Source organism: Schistocerca piceifrons, chromosome 8, assembly GCF_021461385.2.
Source record: "Schistocerca piceifrons isolate TAMUIC-IGC-003096 chromosome 8, iqSchPice1.1, whole genome shotgun sequence".
Taxonomy (NCBI): domain Eukaryota; kingdom Metazoa; phylum Arthropoda; class Insecta; order Orthoptera; family Acrididae; genus Schistocerca; species Schistocerca piceifrons.
Window position 1 is genome coordinate 90,423,061 of NC_060145.1, and position 12,172 is coordinate 90,435,232.

The following is a 12,172-nucleotide window of genomic DNA, read 5'->3' on the forward strand; positions in this document are numbered from 1 at the left end:
AACCCAATTGATTTGTGGATCAAGTACAAAGATTATATGTGTGATGATATTTCGTATCAAATACGGAATAGAATGGGAAATCCAAATATACAAATCAGTGATGAAATTTACAATGAAGCATTGATTTCAATTGAGGACATGTGCTTGATAATGTCAAACAAACTATTATTTCAATTAGGCCTGACCGCGCCCAATCGTCCAATGCATGACGCTTTTAACCAAGAGTTGCATCGAGAAAAACTGTATGATCTCAACGCTTTGAAAGAATTAATTCAAACAAATCTTCCACTGTTAACTGAACAACAGAAGTATGTATTTGAAACTCTTATGAAAGTAACAAATGATGAAACTGGAGGGATTTACTTCTTAGATGCACCTGGTGGTACAGGAAAAACTTTTTTGATTTCATTAATATTAGCAACAATTCGCTCACAAAATAAAATTGCACTTGCACTCGCTTCGTCGGGAATCGCAGCAACTTTGCTTGAAGGTGGTCGAACAGCCCATTCAGCACTAAAATTGCCATTAAATATGCAAAGCAATGAAACTCCAACCTGCAACGTTTCGAAGAACTCTGCAATGGCAAAGGTTTTGCAGCAATGTAAATTGATTGTTTGGGATGAATGCACGATGGCACATAAAAAATCTTTGGAGGCTTTAGACAGAACCTTAAAAGATCTACGGAGCAATAATAACCGATTTGGTGGTGCAATGATTTTATTAGCAGGAGATTTTCGTCAAACATTGCCAGTGATTCCACGATCAACGCCAGCTGATGAACTCAATGCATGTCTAAAGTCCTCCAATTTGTGGAAACATGTCAAAGTACTTCATTTAAGCAAGAATATGCGTGTCGAGTTGCGAAATGACCAATCTGGAAACATATTCTCTAAACAACTCATTGACATTGGTAATGGCAAATTTCCTATAGACATGTTGACTGGCTGCATTAACTTTCCTCAAAGTTTTTGTCAGTTAACTCGATCAAAAGATGAACTTATTCAGAAGGTGTTTCCAGATGTTTCTCAAAATTACAGAAACCATGATTGGTTGAGCGAACGAGCTATACTGGCTGCAAAAAACATAGATGTAAATGAATTAAATTTCAAAATTCAAGAACAAATTACAGGCGAATTGAGGATATATAAATCAGTTGATTCGGCTACTAATCAAGATGATGTAGTCAACTATCCACCGGAATTTTTAAACTCGCTGGATTTGCCAGGATTGCCACCTCACAATCTTCAATTAAAGGTTGGATCGGTGGTTATAATGTTGCGAAATATCAACCAACCGCGTCTTTGCAACGGTACACGGTTAGCGATAAAAAAATTACTAAACAATGTGATAGAAGCAACTATACTCAAAGGAAAGTATAAACGAGAAGATGTTCTCATACCGCGCATCCCAATGATTCCGACTGATGTGCCATTTGAGTTTAAACGACTACAGTTTCCAGTGCGGCTTGCTTTTGCTATGACTATAAACAAGTCCCAGGGGCAATCATTAAGTGTTTGTGGTATTAATATAGAAAACCCATGTTTCTCACATGGTCAATTGTATGTTGCCTGTTCCCGTGTTGGAAAACCATCAGATTTGTTTATCTATGCGCCAGGTAATCAAACAAAAAACATCGTATACCACAAAGCACTACAATGATAATAATAATAATTATGATTCACATGATTAACAATAAAGCGATTACTTACTTTTAAATCCTTATATATGTTTTATTTAATTATTTTTTATTCAAAACGCCCTATCACCAGGGTGACGGTTCTGTTCAGGAGAATTTTTTTAAATACGTAGGCAAAAAAACTGCCATATTACAAATCTTTTTGACAGGACGAAGTCTGTTGGGTCAGCTAGTGTTGTATATATCTGCACTTTGTATATATATATATATATATATATATATATATATATATATATATATATATATATACTTAGCTCCGTCTGAACAGGCCTTGGAAGACCCAACTGTACCGACCAGCCGCCGCGTCATCCTCAGCCCACAGGCGTCACTGGATGCAGATGTGGAGGGGCACACGATGAGCACGCCGCTCTCCCGGCCATATGTCAGTTTCAGAGACCGGAGCCGCTACTTCTCAATCAAGTAGCTCCTCGGTTTGCCTCGCAAGGGCTGAGTACAGCCTGCTTGCCAACAGCGATCGACAGACCGGACGGTCACCCATCCAAGTGCTAGCCTAGCCCGACAGCGCTTAACTACGATGATCTGACGGTTCCCGTCAGATCATCGAAGTATATATATATATATATATATATATATATATATATATATATATATATAGGGTGTTACAACAAGGTACGCCCAAACTTTCAAGAAACATTCCTCACACACAAAGAAAGAAAATATGTTATGTGGACATTTGTCTGGAAACGCTTACTTTCCATGTTAGAGCTCATTTTATTACTTCTCTTCAAATCACGTTAATCACGGAATGGAAACACACAGCAACAGAACGTACTAGCGTGACTTCAAACACTTTGTTATAGGAAATTTTCAAAATGTCCTCCGTTAGCGAGGATACATGCAGCCACCCTCCGTCGCATGGAATCCCTGATGCGCTGATGCAGCCCTGGAGAGTGGCGTATTGTATCACAGCTGTCCACAATACGAGCCTAAGAGTCTCCACATTTGGTACCGGGGTTGCGTAGACAAGAGCTTTTAAATGCCCCAGTAAATGAAAGTCAAGAGTGTTGAGGTCAGGAGAGCGTGGAGGCCATGGAATTGGTCTGCCTCTACCAATCCATCGGTCACGGAATCTGTTGTTGAGAAGCGTACGAACACTTCGACTGAAATGTGCAGGAGCTCCATCGTGCATGAACCACATGTTGTGTCGTACTTGTAAAGGCACATGTTCTAGCAGCACAGGTAGAGTATCCCGTATGAAATCATAATAACGTGCTCCACTGAGCGTAGGTGGAAGAACATGGGGCCCAATCAAGACACCACCAACAATGCCTGCCCAAACGTTCACAGACAATCTGTGTTGATGACGTGATTGCACAATTGCGTGCGGATTCTCGTCAGCCCACACATGTTGATTGTGAAAATTTACAATTTGATCACGTTGGAATGAAGCCTCATCCGTAAAGAGAACATTTGCACTGAATGAGGATTGACACATTGTCGGATGAACGATTCGCAGAAGTGTACCCGTGGAGGCTAATCACCTGCTGATAGTGCCTGCACACGCTGTACACGGTACGGAAACAACTGGTTCTCCCGTACCACTCTCCATACAGTGATGTGGTCAACGTTACCTTGTACAGCAGCAACTTCTCTGACGCTGACATTAGGGTTATCGTCAACTGCATGAAGAATTTCCTCGTCCATTGCAGGTGTCCTCGTCGTTCTAGGTCTTCCCCAGTCGCGAGTCATAGGCTGGAATGTTCCGTGCTCCCTAAGACGCCGATCAATTGCTTCGAACGTCTTCCTGTCGGGACACCTTAGTTCTGGAAATCTGTCTCGATACAAACGTACCGCGCCACGGCTATTGCCCCGTGCTAATCCAAACATCAAATGGGCATCTGCCAACTCCACATTTGTAAACATTGCACTGACTGAAAAACCACGTTTGTGATGAACACTAACCTGTTGATGCTACGTACTGATGTGCTTGATGCTAGTACTGTAGAGCAATGAGTCGCATGTCAACACAAGCACCGAAGTCAACATCACCTTCCTTCAATTGGGTTAACTGGCGGTGAATCGAGGAAGTACAGTACATACTGACGAAACTAAAATGAGCTCTAACATGGAATTTAAGCGTTTCCGGACACATGTCCACATAACATCTTTTCTTTATTTGTGTGTGAGGAATGTTTCCTGAAAGTTTGGCCGTATCTTTCTGTAACACCCTGTATATATACTTCTGGAAAACGAAAAAAGAACACCATGAATTCGTCGACCCAGCAGAGGGAAATTTCATTGATACGCCCTTGGGGATGTATACAACACACGATAACAAAGACAGAGCCCTACCCATGTGAGTAAAGTCAACAGAGCGTGTGCATTGTCGGCGCTAGTACTGCGTGTACCCTCCTTTTGCAACAATGCAGGCTGCAATTCTCCAATGAAGACGATCGTAGAGGTGCCGAATGTAGTCTTGATGAATGGCCTGCCATGCAGTGTCCACCTGGTACCCCAGATGGGCCATATTCCGTTCCAGTCGTGCAGACAGTGCAAGATGACGTTTCATCCGGTCCCAACAAGCTCCATGGGGGATTGTGCTGGCCAGGGTAGTTGGCGTACACCTTGAAGAGCTTGTTGGGTGGCACAGGAGACATGTGGACGTGCATTGTCCTGTTGGAAAAGCATGTCGCCTTGTTGGTGCATGAACGGTAACAATACCGGTTGAAAAATGGGTTCAATGTACCGTTCACTGTTCTATGCTCCCTCTACTATCACCAATGGAGAACGGCCAGTCTAGGATATGGCTCCCCACACCATGATCGATCCGGTGTGCCTCTGTCGTTCACACTCCAGATTTTGGCGCTCCCCTGCACGACGCCACACACGTGTTCGACCGTCATTGGCCCCGAGGGAGAAGTGACCCTCATCACTGAAGACGACACGTCTCCATTCGTCCTTCCATAAACGCCTATCGTGACACCACTGGAGGCGGGCTGAGCGATGTTGGAGCGGAAGTCGCCATAACTGCACGCGGGATCGTCGCCCTGCTTCAAGGAGACGGTTGCGAATGGTTCTCGATGATACCCACGAAGCAACAGTGTCCCTAATTTGTTGTGAAGTGACGGTGCCGTCCTGCACGGTACTTCGTAAGAGGCGAACGTCTTGGCGTGCATCTGTGCGTCGCCGCTGTCCGGAACCAAGTCGACGGGCATGTGCACCTTCTGCTGAGCACTGGCGACAACATCGATGTCCTGGGGAGACCTGTCGCCCCACGTGTTGCGCAATTTTGCGGTATGTCCATCCGGCCTCCCGCAGGCCCACCATACGCCCTCGCTCAAACTCCGTAGTTGCACGAACGGTTCACGTACACGCTGTCGCAGCGTGCTGACAATGTTGAAGACACACAAGGAGCTCCGTACACAACGGCAAATTGGCTGCCACTGGCTCTGGCGGTGAACAGCTGCTGAGCATGAAACTTCCTGGCAGATTAGAACTGTGTGCCGGACCGAGACTCGAACTCGGGAGCTTTGGCTTTCGCGGGCAAGTGCTCTACCATCTGAGCTACCCAAGCACGACTCACGCCCCGTTCTCACAGCTTTACTTCTGCCAGTACCTCGTCTCCTACCTTCCAAACTTTACAGAAACTCTCCTGCGAAAGGCAAAGGTCCTGAGTTCGAGTCTCGGTCCGGCACACAGTTTTAATCTGCCAGGAAGTTTCATATCAGCGCACACTCCGCTGCAGAGTGAAAATCTCATTCTAGCTGCTGAGCAACTTGCAACAGGACGGACGATACCGCAGTTCCTGGTGTGTCCGCGGTGTGGCGCGTTTCATCATCGAATGCGCTGCCCTCTCATAGAGCCCCGTGCAAGTATAACAGGTCTTATTCACTTGCGTCAGTGTGTTCTTTTTTCATTTTCCAGGAGTGTCTATACTGTATCATAATTAATGACGTAAAAGCATATAGTTGAAAGTACACGATACTAGAAACAAAAAAGTCTCAGTAAACATACGGTCGGAAATGCATACCTTAAGAGCTACGAGCAATTTTTCATCTTCGATACTGTGAAGCAAATGTCTTCTACTGCAAGTTCCTTGCTTTCCACATTTTGGGAAGTAGTAGCATGAACCTAAACAAGAAAAAATGTCCGGTAAGCATTTGCTCTAAAATGTATACCTCTAAAGTTATGAGCAATTGTTCATTAGAAGAGTTGTGTATCCAAGAAGCGAAGATTAGCACGTGCTCATAGCTCTTAAGGTATGCGTTTTAGAGCCCATGTTTGCTGGCCTGTTTTTGTTCCATACTACTACTTCCCAAAATGTGGAAAGCAAAGAACTTGCAGTAGAAGAGATTTGCTTCACAGTATCGAAGATGAAAAATTGCACGTAGTTCTTAAGGTACGCATTTTGACCCTATGTTTACTGAGACTTTTTTCCTTATAGTATCGTGTATTTTCAACTGTATGCGTTTACGCCATTAATTATGATTCACCATGTGTAATTTAAATAAATAAATATATATAACTTAAAAGGTAACAAAATGCAGATTCAGGTTCTGCGCGAAGTTTTAAGTCCTGTCTTAACTGCAGACTAAACATGATTATTTTCACTCCCGCCTTACCTTTTGTGGTTCTTTCTCACCTCAGAATAATTAGTGTGCTGAGGTAAAATGTGAAATGCAATCTAGCATTCTATCTAATTCCGACCCCCACTTATATATACTGAGCCGTGTATCGACTGGTGCTACACCTTGTGTTTAAATTGCATTGGTTTTTCTTTTCTTCCCCTGACATGTTTGTTTGATATGTTGTCTGTCATTAAGTGGCTGCTTGGTTGTCTTTCCCTCTGCTATCGATATCTGCGTTTGATCCGGGAAACTGCCATGGAGGAAGTGAGATCTTTGACCGGTGGTAACTCCGTGTGGTGGCGCGGAACTAGGGTGGTGCGCTCAGAGAGTCTGGTGGGGAAGGGAGGGCAGTGTGGCTCGCCAGCGCGGACCGGGCGTGGTCGGTTGTACCGAGTCGCCATGTGATGTGTGTCGGTTGTGTGTAACGAGCGGGTCGAGTTGGCGGAAGAGCTCCCCACGTGTTGGTTGTATACAGAATCGCCCCACGAGTAGTTGCTGTTCATTTCACCTTGGTGGGACGTTAACAAGCTTCTTTAAGTCCTCCGTTTCAACACTGGAGTTTAAAAAGGAGACACCTAACATGAAGGAGCGGTCACTACCCGTCAACGCTGTAGAGAAGACGTGAACTCCGATGACAGAGCGAGTTGTCGCGTGACCGTGGCGTGTTGGGTACACTGGCGATGCGTGCGCGGTCGGATGTGTGGATCCTTGCCATCGGAGGTCGTGTACTGCCTGTTCGAGCATAATTGCAAGTTAAGTTAGTGGAAGGTTTAATGATTAAGTAATATGTTTGCGTAACCAGTGTCTCTTCTGCCTTGTGACCTCCGGCGATCGGGTTTCCTGTGCCCGGCACCGGTGTAATTGAAGACAGTGATCATTCCTCCTCCTCTCGTTACTGCCCGATGGGAGGTGTAGTTTCGGCAGTTTAATTGTTTCGCTATTCTGTCGTGTGTTATGAGTAAATTCATGCTTCTTGTTGGTTGAAAATGTGGTCGCTCATTCAGGAGTGTGTGGTGAAATGTTTTTGCACGAGGTTAGCTATAATTCTGTCAGCAAGTTAAGCCATCTTATTACAAGTTTTCGCTGGCTAAAGGTCGGTGCACTGACTAGCCTGAGAGTGGCAATTGTGTTGAAACCTTCCCGTCTCCTCTATATCTCTTTTGTTACGCATAACCTTCCCTTTTACAATAACCTATGTAACCTTCCCTTAGGATTTCTATCTCTTGCTTAATAATAACAAATGAAATCTCCCCTTTGAAATTTATTCTCTTTCTCAATCTTCGCATACAAATTTAATTGCTGCTTTTTAAAAGTGATTTTCGGATTATTTCGACGAAACATAGAACGTGTCGTTGTCGTGTGGCCCTCAATCGTTATCTGCAATAACCCAAAACTCTTCCTTACCTTTTTTACTGTTACTGGATCGCCATCTGACTGCTACATCTAACTGCGACATGAATATACTTACTCTGTTTTACTATACTCTTTTAGCTGCTGGTGGGATTTCATAATAAGTGGCTGCGTTTATTACCAAAGCTGTCGTTATTCTTTAATTAATTTGACTGAAGTTACGTAATTCATAGTTAAACTTTTTCTTGACAATAATAAAATTTTGCAGTGTTTTACGTTGATGGTTTTTGGGATGGATTATAATTAGAAATGCAATATTGCTGGCAAAAGTTAATTGTATTCTGAATGAAAGGATTTTACAAACGTTCAAATGGGACTTATTTTTTACAATAATCTTACAACTAGCAATGCGCAAACATACCTTCAGTAGTCTTGAGTTTCTCAAAAAATTAATTCAATAATATTAGCTCCTCTTATTATAATAGTTAGCTGATGTCTCTGTACATCCGTTTATAATCTCTTGTAAATCATAACTGGTGGCTGGTAGGCACACCGCTTCTCTCAACCTCTCACTTCAGACCTGCTACCGACTCGCTTCACTTCTCGCTTACTGCTGACTTCCTACGAACGCTAAAGTGCGGTCTCTCCTGCCAACAATGCTTTCTGGTGCAGACACTCCCTGCTACCATTACAAAATGTATCAATGCGCAGTCTTTCCCGCTCTTTTTTTAAAATGTATCCATACGCGATCTCTCCCGCCCTTTTTTAAAATTATATCAATTTGCGGTCTCTCTTGTCAACAATATTTTGGTGCAGACATTCCCTGCTACCACAGTTATTTCCAACATGACAAATATTAATTATTCCTACTTAATCCTATTAATAAAATATAAACATCTTTCATAAATTGTGATTTGACAATAAACAATAGAAATATACACGTCTTACAATGTTTACGGGCGTATTCAAATTGGTCAGTATTCTGCCTAGCCTGAGCACCCCTGAGTGGGTGATTTATGGCCGCCTTACACGGGTCCGTCATATCTGTTATGTTCTAATGATATTCCAGGACACTTTTGCTTAAAAACCTCTTTAAATTCCTCTAATCCTTTATGCCACTAATCGTGTGTTTGCTGAGACCTTTGCTTTTTTTTTAATGGCGGTGTTGGTAGCTTCACTACCTCAGCGTACTTTATTAACAAAGTTCTGTATTTACTTTAGTAGCCTGTTTACTAATGTTCTTTAAATTTTTAAACTATTGTATTGCTATAAATTACTTGATTGCCTTTAGCGGCGTGTTTTGAAAGGTTGTTTATTGCCGTACTGTTACTTCTATTTTTTTAAAAAAAGAAATTTTTTAAAATTGTTGTATTGGTATGAATTACTTGATTGCCGTTAGCGGCGTGTTTAAAAGGCTGTTTATTGCCGTACTGCTCGTTTCTGTAAGATATGAATAAAACATTTGTGTGTGAAAATCTCAACTCGACAGTAAACTACTAGAAATATGGCCCCGTTTCCCAACGTGTGGTGTGGCTTGTAGTAACCGTAACCACTGTGTGTGTCAATACATATTGGAGGGTCAGAATTAGATAAAATGCTAGATTGCATTTTATAATTTGAAGAAACTGCTCTGGCAAAACTCGGCGCCGTACGCCCATGGAATTGTCGCACAGCCTGCTCCACTTCAGCGTTGGTTTGTGGATGTAGAGGATCACTCACTTCGACCTTCATCCTCGACACTCTTCCTTCCTTCTCTGAACATGCAGCTCCAGCGACCAACCGTCTGACGGGACACAACCTCTTCATCATACACGGTCTGTAGGCGTTCATGGATGACTCACACACTAGTCCCACGTGCCCATTCATATCGGACAACAGCACGCACTTCCATTGGCGACCATGTTGCCAGTACACGTCGGTTTGACATCGTGTTGTGTAGGACAACCCTGAGAGAGTTAGATCACTTTTTTCCTCAGTATGTAACTGACGTGTTGACTTCTGGCAGCATGTTTGTATACAGTGTCATATAAAGTTAAGTACATTATATTACTGAGGCACTGCCACTTAAAATGCAAGAGATATGATAAAATGAAAATATACATGAGTGGTCCATCTCACCCATTGGTGACAGATGGACGACATAAAATATGGCTATACATGAAGAAAAGAGTGAATTAAAATTCCATATACGTACATGTGACTGAAGTAACATTTCTTGAACCTCTGTTTGCTAAAACACTGTCAGGTTCGTTGTTCAACTTCAGCCCCGTTTCAACTGTGTGGTAAATGTGTCCCGATTTAACAAACAAGTCGTTTTCGTACATCACAGTTTCAAGTAGTTTTCCGGCCGCTGTGGCCGAGCGGTTCCAGGCGCTTCAGTCCAGAACCGCTCTGGTGCTACGGTCGCAGGTTCGAATCCTGTCTCGGGCATGGATGTGTGTGATGTCCTTAGGTTAGTTAGGTTTAAGTAGTTCTAAGTCTTACGGGACCGATGAACTCAGATGTTAAGTCCTGTAGTGCTTAGAGCCATTTTCAAGAAGTCTGAAATACTTTTATAGTGGCTTCATTCAGCCCTTTCCCTCGATCAACCTACACACCTTCTATCTTTCTTGTAAGGATATTTTGATTACGTCTAACAAAGGAGATGAGCCAGTCGTAACTGGCTTTTTTTGATTGCCTATTAAATGCATGAGGTATGTTTTGTCTTTCTCCTAGTTCAAATGCCATACACCTTACTGAATCTCAAGATGAAGCGAAACCTCGCTCTTGCAGTTTCTTAACATGATCAATAAGCTTCCGTTCGTTGATAGTCCCCAGTAAAGGATGAGGTCCCATATAACCCTTAGAATAGTTTTTTTACTGCAGTCTTGTATTTAGCGTTGATACCCATGAAATTGTTTCGCACAGCGTCCATAGTGTTTATTAACGCATATTCAGACCATTTACCATGCTCACAAGACGCAGTCATTTGTAATCAGTTGGAATTTTTTGGAACAGAAAAATGGCAGCTTTGAAAACAATACATGTTATTTATACTCTTTCCAGAGTATCATTAAATTTCCATGATCACCTAAGCTAAATGTAATTGTGATCCAGCTGTCCCACATCAAAACATGTATGCCATCTCTGCCAAATAACACTGGTCCATCGCTCCCAAATAGTACTGGCCAATCTCTCCTGATTGTCAGGGAGAAATGGACCACCTTGACTTCTATCGTTAGGTAGCGAACTCTATAGACATTTTAGATTAGTTTCATGCTCACAAATGTGTCAAGTTCACAGTAAAGGAACTGCATCAATATTGTGCAAACTGAGTCTTAATTCTAAAATTAAGTGACTCCTCATCAAAACTTTTCGGCTTACCTGAACCAAGAGTTTGATTTTTCTGCAGAACTAACACGAATATAACGGCAACACTTGTGCACCACGTTTTTTAACAAAGGACCTGCCTCACAAACGGTGGGGGATGCTCTCTAGCTACCCATTTGTGAAATACTCTACCGGTCCATCTCACTCAGTGGACCAACTCTCAAAGACATATCCTATTCGAATAACGTCAGGCATGCCAGTCTGCTGCTACTCTCTCTTCTTCGTCGCTCTGCACATGTGTCATCGCTCCTCTGCTGACGCCCCTTCCATCGTTAAACCAGAAACGGGTGTGGATTCAAATGGCATTTGATTGTGTCACCTGTACCATCTTCTCTTGCTTTCAGGACATCCTTGTATTGTGCTTGGAGGACAGTGAAGTGTATGGCAGCTCGCACACACTGCCTTTCTGCTGACACCTCGTTTTATTTGTGTTGCAGCGCGAGACGTGGCTGGCGTGAACTGCGTGCCTGGAACCAGCTTCACGCATGGCTGCGATGTGTGTCGTTGCCGCGCGGATGGCCACAGCGGCGCCTGCACCAACCGTCACTGTACCAGCGGAGACACCTAGCCTGGAGCCCCGAGCCCCCAAACCTGGAGCCCCGCAGGCCTGGAGCCCCACAGCCTGGAACCCCCTAGCCTTGAACCCAATAGCCTGGTGCCCCTAGCTTGGAACCTTCCAGGCTGCTCTAGTGGGTTCCAGAGGCAGCTCCACACGGTCCTGAGCTGTGTCTGCCACTCTGACATTTTGCTGTGCATCTTCCTACTTCTCTGTACAAACTCCAATAAATTCATTAAAGCTGCCGCTATATTCTCATTCTACACAACCTTACATCTACCCAGATTGAGACAATACTTCATAGGGGCTAAAGTGTCCCTGAGTGTGCTAATCACAGATTCAACGGGGAGTTACAGGGTGTTCATGGTGCCACCTTGCTGGTCGTTCCTCACCGACATCTCGCTACGATCCTCACCACGCAGTAATATCAACCTGGTTTTTATTTGGATCAGCAGTCGCCGCCGCCCATGCTGAATCTTGAGCCATGATTAGCCGCTTCAAGATAACTCTAATAGTGCTCTGTTTGGCTGCGCCTCGTTGTGTGGTTTCTCGCACACCACAAATCAACTTCAGCATCTCAATCTACATCCATATACTGGAAATTACGATGAA

General features: G+C 43.5%; 1 long non-coding RNA gene across 1 annotated transcript in view; it reads left to right on the plus strand.

Moving 5' to 3' along the window:
• LOC124712040 overlaps window positions 1-11,805 on the plus strand; it is a 101,375-nt gene extending 89,570 nt beyond the window's left edge. The window contains exon 2 of the long non-coding RNA XR_007005569.1: window positions 11,442-11,805. This is a non-coding gene — a long non-coding RNA (uncharacterized LOC124712040). The remainder of the gene's footprint in view (window positions 1-11,441) is intronic.
• The last annotated feature ends 367 nt before the right edge of the window (window positions 11,806-12,172 follow it).